Source organism: Sinocyclocheilus grahami, unplaced genomic scaffold, assembly GCF_001515645.1.
Source record: "Sinocyclocheilus grahami isolate Dianchi unplaced genomic scaffold, SAMN03320097.WGS_v1.1 scaffold163.1, whole genome shotgun sequence".
Taxonomy (NCBI): Eukaryota; Metazoa; Chordata; class Actinopteri; order Cypriniformes; family Cyprinidae; genus Sinocyclocheilus; species Sinocyclocheilus grahami.
Window position 1 is genome coordinate 110,809 of NW_015505342.1, and position 12,715 is coordinate 123,523.

The 12,715-nt window shown below is 35.7% G+C and overlaps 1 pseudogene; it reads left to right on the forward strand.

The window, feature by feature from the left end:
• LOC107593076 (DNA annealing helicase and endonuclease ZRANB3-like) overlaps positions 1–9,973 on the forward strand; it is a 76,939-nt pseudogene extending 66,966 nt beyond the window's left edge.
• The last annotated feature ends 2,742 nt before the right edge of the window (positions 9,974–12,715 follow it).

A 12,715-nucleotide genomic window follows, 5' to 3' on the forward strand; every position in this document is an offset into this window, starting at 1 on the left:
ATAGAATTATATGTAAATTATATCAATATATCAATAATGTAATTTATATGTTTAAAATAAAATAAAATACATGTAAAGTATTATTTAATATTTTATTTAAAAAATGTAAAAATGTTAAGAAATTACATTCATATTTTATTTATAGGTGTAATATTAGCAGTTTGCATAAAATTGCATTGGTGTATAAGTCACGTTTTATTATTACATGAAGAAATAAAGTAAATTACCAGTAAATAAAATGAGAACTTTACAAGCATTGTAAACACTATAAACATGTATTTAAGATTCCAGAAAATACGGTACACGTGAAATATTGCTGTTGATTTGTCTATATTTGTTTACCCATTCTTACTGATGCGATTACAAGTCATTCTTTTGACTAAATCTCATCCATGTTAGCCAATCATTTAACTAACTGACATCATGATAAGCAGAATTCACAACCAAAAGTCATAGAAAACCAAATATTTAAGTATGCAAGGCACAAAAATGTATTTCTTATATAACGTATTGTCAGAAGCACTTCTATTCTTCAAATTCGTCAGGATTTCTTTTATACAGAACCAACCCGGATCTGCATCAGTAGCTCTAATATGAGAACTGCCTCAAACATTGTCTCCATTGAGTCCTGAACACATGGTTGGATGGCCAGGGTTTCCAGTGTTAATCTGAGGGCAAATAAAGTGTTGAAATCTCCCAGTCCTCGTTTGTACAGTGTAACGCTGGGATTCTTATAGTTCTCTGCAACTGTATTAAATGGAAGCTGATATAAGCAGGGGGCCCCTAATTGACTTTGATTGAGAAATATTATCTGGGTTGGTTTTTAATAAGAGCTTTTCCTGAGGCCATTTCAGCTGAGCAGTGATGAATGGTGGAGTTTAGTAGGAAGACAGGAAGAGCGAGAAAAGATGCCTGGCGTGGGCTGGAAATTTAATCTTTTGTAACGGGCCGAGCGCTTCCCCGTGGACAGACGTTGTGGGACAGCGGAACAGCTGGTGTAGGAGAACTGGAGCAGTGCCTATAAGAGCCGTACATGTGATTGGCAGATCTTTAATGAACGTCTCTCTGCTCGGTTGAACACGTGACTTTGAGGGATGACCTTTAGGCGTTTCCTCATATTCATATATTTCCCACTTAAAGTAACAGCCATGTTGATACTGTTTTAGATTCTCTGACTACACTGATATATATATATATATTTATTTTAGTGGTGTCAAAATTAGCGTGTTAACGCAGGTGATTAATTTTTTTCAGTTTAACTCGTAAAAAATATTAAACGCAATTAACGCATGGGCGGGGCTAAAGCCCAATTTGTACTTCTGCATCGAACCTACGCCGTAGCCTACACATAGACGCACACCCTACGCCGTAGCCTGACGTGCACCTCTCCAAAAATCGAACAGCGTGTCAATTCTACGTGGACCGCAAGCGCTGTGATTGGTCTGCTAGAACCCCTCCCTCCATATGTACTTGAGTTTTGTGTGTGTTTATGTACATTAATATATTTTAATGTTACACCTTCTTATATAAAATAAAACAAAGCAAAGAACACGTGTCTTATTTATTATACTATTATAATACATCAGTAGTTGTCCGCGACAAACAATGTTGATCTGCCGTGGTACAAGTCCTTGTGCAGATTGAAAGTATGCCATCTTCTCCTGTTCCGTTGTTGTCTCCTTTTTGTAGTTTTAAATAATGATTTAATGATTTGATATTTATTTGCTGCCGTCACAGCTATAATGCTTCTCTGACGAGCCGCTTCTTCTTCGGCTTTTGCCGTGGTATTGCGGGTTACACCAGCAACATGCCCGTGGACACTGCAGACTAGCGGTTTGCATGTGTACTGCACGTCAACGCAGAAGTATAAATGAAAACTGACGCATAGCCTACGGCGTAGGTCTGACGCAATGATCACCCTCTCTTCTCCTTCTCTCATTGCCCTGTTCTCTTTTTTTCCTCCTATTAGTCATTCTGACTTCCCCATCATGTCTCCCTCCCTCTCTCTCTCTCTCTTTCTCTGATAGCTAATCAGGTTCGCACTCAAAAGGAGTCGGACGACTCTGTTCCCGTGTATGACTGTCTAACACGGACAGGATCTACATCTACGACAAGGTATACAGTGCTAGAAACCCAAACAGCTGCGTTATATTTGCAATGATTTTGCAGCCAAACATCGTGAATGCTGCGATTAATGCATTTTGACTCATTTGACTCTTTGTTTTGTGAGCATTGTGAGTTTTAATTGCATATCTTCCCATCAAAATGGCACTTCATTTCTTTGAATCAGTTCAAATGAATCATGTGTTTCAGTGAATTGAATCAAGTGTTATAATTCAGTTCGTTTGATGAAAAAAGCACAACTGCTTGGGGTTGAATTCAGTGTTTGAACCAACAGTTGATCGAAAATCATCTTTAAAGCACTGCAGAAAAGAAACTAGATAAACTAGCTGGCTTCATTAGTAAGGATTTTTAATAAAGATTAGTATTGGTAAGGATTAGAATAGTCAAGATTTTTTTCTTTCATAGTTGCGCCAAGAGATTTATACTTGGCCTGCCAACGATTTCACTGCCTTTTGCTTTTTTTTAATTATTTATCATTTTTATTTTAAATATTTTTATATTTTATATTTTTATATCTAAATATTTAGATTTTTTTATGAAATGCATATTTTTTATAAATGTATACTTGTTTAACATTTTCTATTATTTTTTAATAATATTTTTATGTAATTTTTCAAATTAAATGCATATTTTGTTTAGAAATGTAGAATTGTGTATTTAATATTTTCTATTATTTTTAATAATATTTTAGTAATTTTTCAAAATTAAATGCATATTTTGTTTATAAATGTAGAATTGTGTATTTAATATTTTCTATTTAAAAAAAATATATTTATGTATTATTCAACATGTAAAATTATAATTTTTTTTATAATTACATAGAATTATATGTAAATTATATCAATAAAATATACATGTAATTTATATGTTTAAAATAAAATAAAATACATGTAAAGTATTATTTAATATTTTATTTAAAAAATGTTACGCATTTAAGAAATTACATTCATATTTTATTTATAGGTGTAATATTAGCAGTTTGCATAAAATTGCATTGGTGTATAAGTCACGTTTTATTATTACATGAAGAAATAAAGTAAATTACCAGTAAATAAAATGAGAACTTTACAAGCATTGTAAACACTATAAACATGTATTTAAGATTCCAGAAAATACGGTACACGTGAAATATTGCTGTTGATTTGTCTATATTTGTTTACCCATTCTTACTGATGCGATTACAAGTCATTCTTTTGACTAAATCTCATCCATGTTAGCCAATCATTTAACTAACTGACATCATGATAAGCAGAATTCACAACCAAAAGTCATAGAAAACCAAATATTTAAGTATGCAAGGCACAAAAATGTATTTCTTATATAACGTATTGTCAGAAGCACTTCTATTCTTCAAATTCGTCAGGATTTCTTTTATACAGAACCAACCCGGATCTGCATCAGTAGCTCTAATATGAGAACTGCCTCAAACATTGTCTCCATTGAGTCCTGAACACATGGTTGGATGGCCAGGGTTTCCAGTGTTAATCTGAGGGCAAATAAAGTGTTGAAATCTCCCAGTCCTCGTTTGTACAGTGTAACGCTGGGATTCTTATAGTTCTCTGCAACTGTATTAAATGGAAGCAGATATAAGCAGGGGGCCCCTAATTGACTTTGATTGAGAAATATTATCCGGGTTGGTTTTTAATAAGAGCTTTTCCTGAGGCCATTTCAGCTGAGCAGTGATGAATGGTGGAGTTTAGTAGGAAGACAGGAAGAGCGAGAAAAGATGCCTGGCGTGGGCTGGAAATTTAATCTTTTGAAACGGGCCGAGCGCTTAATCTGAGGGCAAATAAAGTGTTGAAATCTCCCAGTCCTCGTTTGTACAGTGTAACGCTGGGATTCTTATAGTTCTCTGCAACTGTATTAAATGGAAGCTGATATAAGCAGGGGGCCCCTAATTGACTTTGATTGAGAAATATTATCTGGGTTGGTTTTTAATAAGAGCTTTTCCTGAGGCCATTTCAGCTGAGCAGTGATGAATGGTGGAGTTTAGTAGGAAGACAGGAAGAGCGAGAAAAGATGCCTGGCGTGGGCTGGAAATTTAATCTTTTGTAACGGGCCGAGCGCTTCCCCGTGGACAGACGTTGTGGGACAGCGGAACAGCTGGTGTAGGAGAACTGGAGCAGTGCCTATAAGAGCCGTACATGTGATTGGCAGATCTTTAATGAACGTCTCTCTGCTCGGTTGAACACGTGACTTTGAGGGATGACCTTTAGGCGTTTCCTCATATTCATATATTTCCCACTTAAAGTAACAGCCATGTTGATACTGTTTTAGATTCTCTGACTACACTGATATATATATATATATTTATTTTAGTGGTGTCAAAATTAGCGTGTTAACGCAGGTGATTAATTTTTTTCAGTTTAACTCGTAAAAAATATTAAACGCAATTAACGCATGGGCGGGGCTAAAGCCCAATTTGTACTTCTGCATCGAACCTACGCCGTAGCCTACACATAGACGCACACCCTACGCCGTAGCCTGACGTGCACCTCTCCAAAAATCGAACAGCGTGTCAATTCTACGTGGACCGCAAGCGCTGTGATTGGTCTGCTAGAACCCCTCCCTCCATATGTACTTGAGTTTTGTGTGTGTTTATGTACATTAATATATTTTAATGTTACACCTTCTTATATAAAATAAAACAAAGCAAAGAACACGTGTCTTATTTATTATACTATTATAATACATCAGTAGTTGTCCGCGACAAACAATGTTGATCTGCCGTGGTACAAGTCCTTGTGCAGATTGAAAGTATGCCATCTTCTCCTGTTCCGTTGTTGTCTCCTTTTTGTAGTTTTAAATAATGATTTAATGATTTGATATTTATTTGCTGCCGTCACAGCTATAATGCTTCTCTGACGAGCCGCTTCTTCTTCGGCTTTTGCCGTGGTATTGCGGGTTACACCAGCAACATGCCCGTGGACACTGCAGACTAGCGGTTTGCATGTGTACTGCACGTCAACGCAGAAGTATAAATGAAAACTGACGCATAGCCTACGGCGTAGGTCTGACGCAGAAGTATAAATCAGCCTTAAGGTTGGCCACCCCACACACAACTGCTGCTTCTGTCACTTTTTCTCTTGACAAGAAGTGCATTTATTCAGTCGCGTCGGCGCGCGCTGTAGCCTGTATCGTTTCATATCAAAGCGCGAAATAAACTATGTGCATGCAATGCCGTGGTCAGTTAAATCATGAAGTTACCAAAAATGCGATTAAAGCTGCCTTAAAACTGTGCATGCATGTAATATATTGTTATAGTCACATTTAAGAACATGTCTCTGAAATGGTTTTCAAAACTGTCCTCGAGTAGCCCAGCACTGTCTCCCTCATCTAACACACCCGATTTAACTCGTCAGCTCATTAATAGAGACTTTAAGACCTGAAGTGGGTCAGAAAAGGTTAAAAGAGTTTAGAGAAAATACGATGCCTCACGTTCAGCAGCGGCAGCTCTTAAAGAAATAGCAGCCAAAATAACCTAATAACCAGCTGCTGTGATGTCTACTAATCAAGGGACAAAGAAGAAAAAAAAGAGGAAAAAAGGAACTTTTTCTATATTATATAGAGGACCTATAGGATCAATCTATATTTAATTTAGAATTTAGTGTTTGATAACTTCAATTTCAATTACTGTATATTTCTGCTGAAGGGCACATGTACAGTAAATATGACATTTATTAGAATGGGTTTATGTGAAGATTGTTTTAAGTTATTTTTTAAAATTTAATAAATGTTAATATTGATAGCTCTTAATTATAATGTAATGTTAAATGGCTATAGTCAGTGGTTAAATATTGGGGGGGGGGGCAATTTTATAGAGAAATCAGTATTGGTATCATTGATACTGGTCTTCAGTCATAAAAAATATGCCATTAAACAAATTTAAAAAAATATACTGTCTTTATGTTGTTTGTACATTAATTTGAAGATTGAATGTGAAATTATTGCAATATAAAAGTATATTTAAAAACTTTAATGTTAGGCCGTGGGATTAATCGCAATTAATTTCAGAAAAATGTGTGATTAATTAGTTAATTTTTTTTAATCGATTGACAGCACTAATATATATATATATATATATATATATATATATATATAATTACAAATTTTTATGTAAATATTTTGTTTGATATAGGCATTGGTTCATCAGATTTCTTGAAACACATCTGTGTGTGTCAGGTTGTGCGATTCGTGCTCGAGTGGAGCTCTCTGACTGCGATGAGGCAGAGGATGGGTGAGGAAGAGTGGAAGAGTTTTTCACAGCCCCATCCTGCTGCTGGAGGAGCTCACACAATCCCAGCGCCGGCACAGCAGCACCTCCAGGCAAGAAAACACACATACACCATCAAAGCTGGAGAGCTTTGGGACTTGTGGGCGGATCTGAATCTGGTTGGCTCACATGTGGGTGTCAATCAAATTAAGCTTCTATTTTTCCCCGTCACTCTCAAAATGTTAAAGTTAATCATTAAAGTCATTGGACCTTTATTTCTTTGAAGACTGGAGAAATGTTACTGAAAATTCAGCTTTACCATCAGTGTCACATGATGCTTTAGAAACCATTCTAATATGCTGATTTATTGCTCAGTTATTATTGGAACTCAGTTATTTATAATGGTCCTTATTATTAATATTTTTGTGGAAATCATGATACATTTTTTCATGATTCTTTAATGAATCGAAAGTTCAAAATAAAACATTTGAAATATAAATATTTTGTAACATTATAAAGATCTTACTGTCTCTGATTAATTTAATGCATCCTTGCTGAATAAAAGTATTAATTTCTTTACAAAAATGGCCCCATTTGAACAGTAGTATATTTTTTTATATTGTTTATTTTAAATGAATGTATTTTTAATTATATATTTTTGTATTTCATTTTTTAATTATTGTAAATATATATATATATAAAGTAAGACTACAGTAAATTTAGCTGAGGTTGTGAATCATGTTAGATTATCGGTTGGAGAATAGGTGTTTTTTAATTGAATTTTATTTTCACTTTTTGTATTTTTAATATATTTCTGTGTTATATATTATTTTTTTTATATTGTATACATATTTTAAAAATTGTATTACATTGAATATATATATGGTGAGGTAGTTTTTAATTTAATGAGTTTTATTTAAGGATTTCCTGACACATTAAGAGTCCGTTTGTTGTTCTGTTACACAAATATCAGTGTGTGTTTTCTGGTAGCAGACACTGTACTGCCCTCTTCATGCCATCTTTATGGTACCCAGAGTTCGCTCAGAGTCTCTCTCTTTTATTCTCTCTCAAGGTATCTCTCCAAAGAGGATGTAGCTCAGACCTCCATCGCTGTGGCCCAGACAGAGGGCGGAGCTCTCCACATCATCAACAAGGACAATGGCGGCCCGAAAAGAAAATCCACATCCAAGCCTACGGACCACACCAACAGGTCTGACCAGCCATAACCCTTAACAATTTTTTTATTTTTTAATTAATAATAATAATTATTATTTAATTATTTCTTGTTTTGTTGCATGTTGACGTCCATATTTATGTAGTGGTTTTTCTTTTTTGCAGTATAATTAATCTCAAATTATTGTGTTTTAGGGGGCTTTCACACTAGTACTTTTGGTGCACACCTGGGTTCAGTTGACGTCAGAGTTCGGTTCGTTTGGATAATGTGAACGCTGTTTTCTGAACTCGGGTCAATTTACTTTGAAAGTGCATTTCGGCATGTAATTATGTGTGTAGTAGCGAACGGTTAACCTTGTAAACCTGATATACCAGTGTGTGTGTGTGGAGTGTGTTCAAGAATGCTTAGTGCAGAGGATAAGGGCTTAATCCACACACATGCGAGTGCTGCGGCGTCGCCATGGAAACCACGGGAGGAAAAAATTGCGACGTACTGAGCGCTGTCTGGGGCTGGATATTTTTAGGCGATGGAGAGAAAAGAGGAAGAAACCTGAGAGAGAAAGTGAGAACTGATGGAGGACTAGAGATGAAGTCTTTGCTGGTGAAGTTTAGGCTAGTTAGTGTGATGAAGAGTAGTTTCGTACATACACACTTAATAACACTAATAACTGAATTTGGTTGGCGAAGGATGCCACCTTGTTGTTTTCCCCAACTGGTTGGATGTTGTGATGCCAAGCTTTGTGTCAGAGTCAAATGATGTTGATGTGACTGAGAATATAAACTACTGTTCAAAAGTTTGGGGTTAGTATATTTTTATTCTTTCTTTTTTTGAAAGAAATTAAACATTTATTCAGCAAGGATGTGTTAAATTGTTAAGAAGTGATAGCAAAGATTTATATTGTTAGAAAAGATTTATATTTTGAATAAATGCGGTTCTTTTTTACTTTTTTATTAAGAATCCTGGAAAAAGTATCGCAGTTTCCAAAAAAAAAGATTTGGCAGCAAAACTGTTGCCAACATTGATAATTCTGATAATAAATCAGCATATTAGAATGATTTCTGAAGGATCGTGTGACACTGAAGACTGGAGTAATGGCTGATGGAAATTCAGCTTTGCATCACTGAACTTAATTATATTTTAAAGGATATTAAAATAGAAACCATTATTTTATATTGTAATAACATTTTGCAAGATTACTGTTTTTTTCTGTATTTTTGATCAAATAAATGCAGCCTTGATGAGCACAAGAGACGTCTTTATAAAACATTACAAGTCTTACTGATCCCAAACTTTTGACCGGTAGTGTATCTGACATCGTAGCAACTGCATAGCAACACAGTAAAAACAATTCAGAACAAGTCAAGTCACCTTTATATATATATAGTGCTTTTAACAATACAGATTGTGTCAAAGCAACTGAACAGCATTAATTAGGAAAATAGTGTGTCAATAATGCAAAATGACAATAGTAAACACTCATTTCTCAGTTAAAGACCGTTCATCATTCAATTCAGTGATGTCATCATCCAAGAAGCTTATTAGTGTGTTATGTGTAAGCCAGGTTAAAGAGATGGGTCTTTAATCTAGATTTAAACTGCAAAAGTGTGTCTGCCTCCCAAACTAGTAACTGTACAGCAGCAAGTGTTTTTACAGGCCAGCAGCACTGTTTTTTTTTCAGAAAATTAGAAAATCTACATGCCAATGTGTGTTTGTGTCCGCAGAGAAGCCGAGAGCTCCGTGTGTGTTCAGACAAACACCACAGCCGGTTACCTGCAGGCCGTGGACTCGGCCGGGACCCCCCTTTGTCTGTCCTGCCAGAAGCCCAGCAGGGAGCACCACAGCTGGGCAGGAGGCTTCTACAGCCCTGCCTGTATGGAGGACTTCCAGCTGCGCTCCAATCAGGACTACATGCGCACCCGCGTGCTGGAGACAAAGCAGGGTGTGTGTCAGCACTGTGGACTCAACGTCCACCAGCTGTACGTGCAGGTCCGGGACGCCCCGCGCACACACACGAGATGCTGGACAACACCTGGCTGGCACAACTCCCTCTCAAACAGGTTGGGCTCATTTGTAGGAGCCTCATCTGCATATTTGGCCATTTTTGCATCCATCCATCTATCTATCTATCTATCTATATGCTGAAATAATGCATGCTAAAGTTGCTCAGATGCTTAGTGAACTCACCCAACGCACATATTCTGGTCTTTTTTATAACTGAAATGCAATGTGCAATATAGTTTCAGCATTTTTACCTTAATTAAAGCAGTCACTGTGCTCTCCCAGCTATTAGATGTCAAGACTAGGATAAATAACAAACAATAAAGACACTGCACTCAAAATGTTTTTATTATCCCCTAGTGTGGATTGTATGATAAAAAAAGCCTAGAGTGCAGACCGCCATTGTTATGCATTACTTTTAGTATTTTTAAGTTGCCGCCTTCAAAATGTAATGCTTGCATAAATATGCCACAAAATTATTATTATTAACAATATTTGTGGCTAATGTTATTTGTTGATGTTAAATATAATAGCTGCTATTATTATGATAATTATCGGCCGGCTCTGTTGAGGGGGAAGGAGAGGATTGATTGGGTTTTCTCCAGAGACCGTGAGGCTAAAAACAGCCACGTGCTGAAATGCCAGCGCTTTGGCTTGGTCCTCCTCACGTTCCCAGCGCTGATCTTCCACTCTTGATTTTCGTGTATTTCCACTCCAGCTTTAATCCTGCCGAACACCTGGAGTCCTTCACCGCAGCGGCCTGTTGAAAAGTCTTTGGAATGGGGGGAATTACGCTTCCTAGAGTTTCCCGATGGGCTATTCAGAACACTTTCATGTGACGGTTCAATAAAACAAAAGGAATAAAAAGGATCTACACACAACAACAACACCACTGTTGAGGCACTCAAGACTCTCTCTCTGGGTGGTGGAGACTTTCAAGTGCTGGATTCTTTAAAAGACGGACCTATAATTGTTTGTTTTTTTTATCAGTATTCACATTTTTTTAACCTAATCTGTTATTGATTCTTTAGTATAGTGTTCAACAGGAAACAACAGTGTCAATTTAAGTGTAAGAGTTAGATATAGCCGCAAATCACAAAAGCTATTATTGTTATCAAAAATATTGTTTTTGTTATTAATAGCAAACAGTTTTTTAGTGAATTATTTAAGTTGTGGTGGTTCTTATTAAATATTTTCATAAGACAAAAAAAATATTAATAAATATTATTTTGTTAATAGAACAAAGTGTTAATATTTCCAAAATATTATTATTATTACAACAATTTCTTATTATGTTTAATCTTTTTATTAATAATGGTAATGTTTTTATTAAAAGTATTGTTAATATTGTTTTAATCCGATAAGAATGCTAATAGAAGAGAGATCAATATTTTATTGAACTGTTGTTGCAGTTAATATTATGTTACTGTTACTATATGACTTATTGATTTCAATGTATTTCAAATTGTTAATAACTATAATGAAATACTTGTTGCTGTTAATAACAAAAGAAATTGAACAACAACAATAATAATAATAATAATAATAATAATAATAATAGTGTTGTTGTGTAGCTATTGTTATACAAATTACGTTTTTCAATAAATAAAAATGGGTTCTTCATATCGGTTATCGGCCACTTAGGCATAAGAATAATCTGTATTGTATGGGTCATGTGAGAAAGATCTGTCTGCCATTGTGTGTTGCAGCTGAATGAGATGATTCAGGTTATTTACCAACATCTGCAGTATTTGAGGACTGTTACTTAGCCAATTGGGTAGCTGTTTTTAATCACTGCTCTCAGCATGAGACAAAAAAGCTTTTATATTCGATGTGTTCAACCATAAATTCAATAAAATCACTAAATAAACATGCTACAGTCACATTTAGTCGTCTTGTTCTACATTTAAACAAAACCAGAGAAAATTCGGAGTAAACGAGTCGATGTTCGTTTGGAGCGTGTAAAACTAACTCTTTTTGGACCGTGAACTATTTGTGTTGCAGGTTTACAGCGCGGCTCTTCAGACTGCCGCAGGACGTGCTGGCGTGAGATGTTTCCCAGTGTCTGCTAGGTTTTTTTGGGTCAGTGCAGAGATAGGAGGCTGTGTGGAGCAGCAGTCAGGCAGGACAGGATGTTCTGAGGGCCGGATGACTTTCATGAGTGTCTATACAGCGTGATAAAGCTTATCTCTCCTACACGTTACCAACATCTGCAGTATTTGAGGACTGTTACTTAGCCAACTGGGTAGCTGTTTTTAATCACTGCTCTCAGCATGAGACAAAAAAGCTTTTATATTCGATGTGTTCAACCATAAATTCAATAAAATCACTAAATAAACATGCTACAGTCACATTTAGTCGTCTTGTTCTACATTTAAACAAAACCAGAGAACTGAAATTCGGAGTAAACGAGTCGATGTTCGTTTGGAGCGTGTAAAACTAACTCTTTTTGGACCGTGAACTATTTGTGTTGCAGGTTTACAGCGCGGCTCTTCAGACTGCCGCAGGACGTGCTGGCGTGAGATGTTTCCCAGTGTCTGCTAGGTTTTTTTGGGTCAGTGCAGAGATAGGAGGCTGTGTGGAGCAGCAGTCAGGCAGGACAGGATGTTCTGAGGGCCGGATGACTTTCATGAGTGTCTATACAGCGTGATAAAGCTTATCTCTCCTACACGAGAGAGAGAGAGAGAGAGAGAGAGGCAGATTGGCACCAGATGCAGGGTAGGTTATTCTTATACTGCTGAATACACTTACAAGAAACGGGTATGTTAGCTGCATTCACATTTGAGACATCTTCACATTTGATTTGATTTGCGGGGTTGTTTTAACCTCTCTTGATAGCGTTTCGAATTTGATCAAATTCAACTGGAGAAAAAGATTACCCGACAGAATGAGTGAAATAAAAGTTCTCTGTTCCATGCTTATGTACCAAAAATAATAATAACAATCATTATACTAACATAGCTTTTTTTACCATTAATAATTTTTCCCCCTCAAGTTCAAAATATGTTTTAATATATATTTAAGAGTTATGCAAACATAGGATTACCATTTTTATACTTGCAATCATTTATAACTATATAGTCACAATTTATAATTACATATATAAAGTGTAAATGCCGTTTATGAAATATATATATATATATATATATACATATATATATATATATATATATATATATATATATATATATATTTTTATATATATT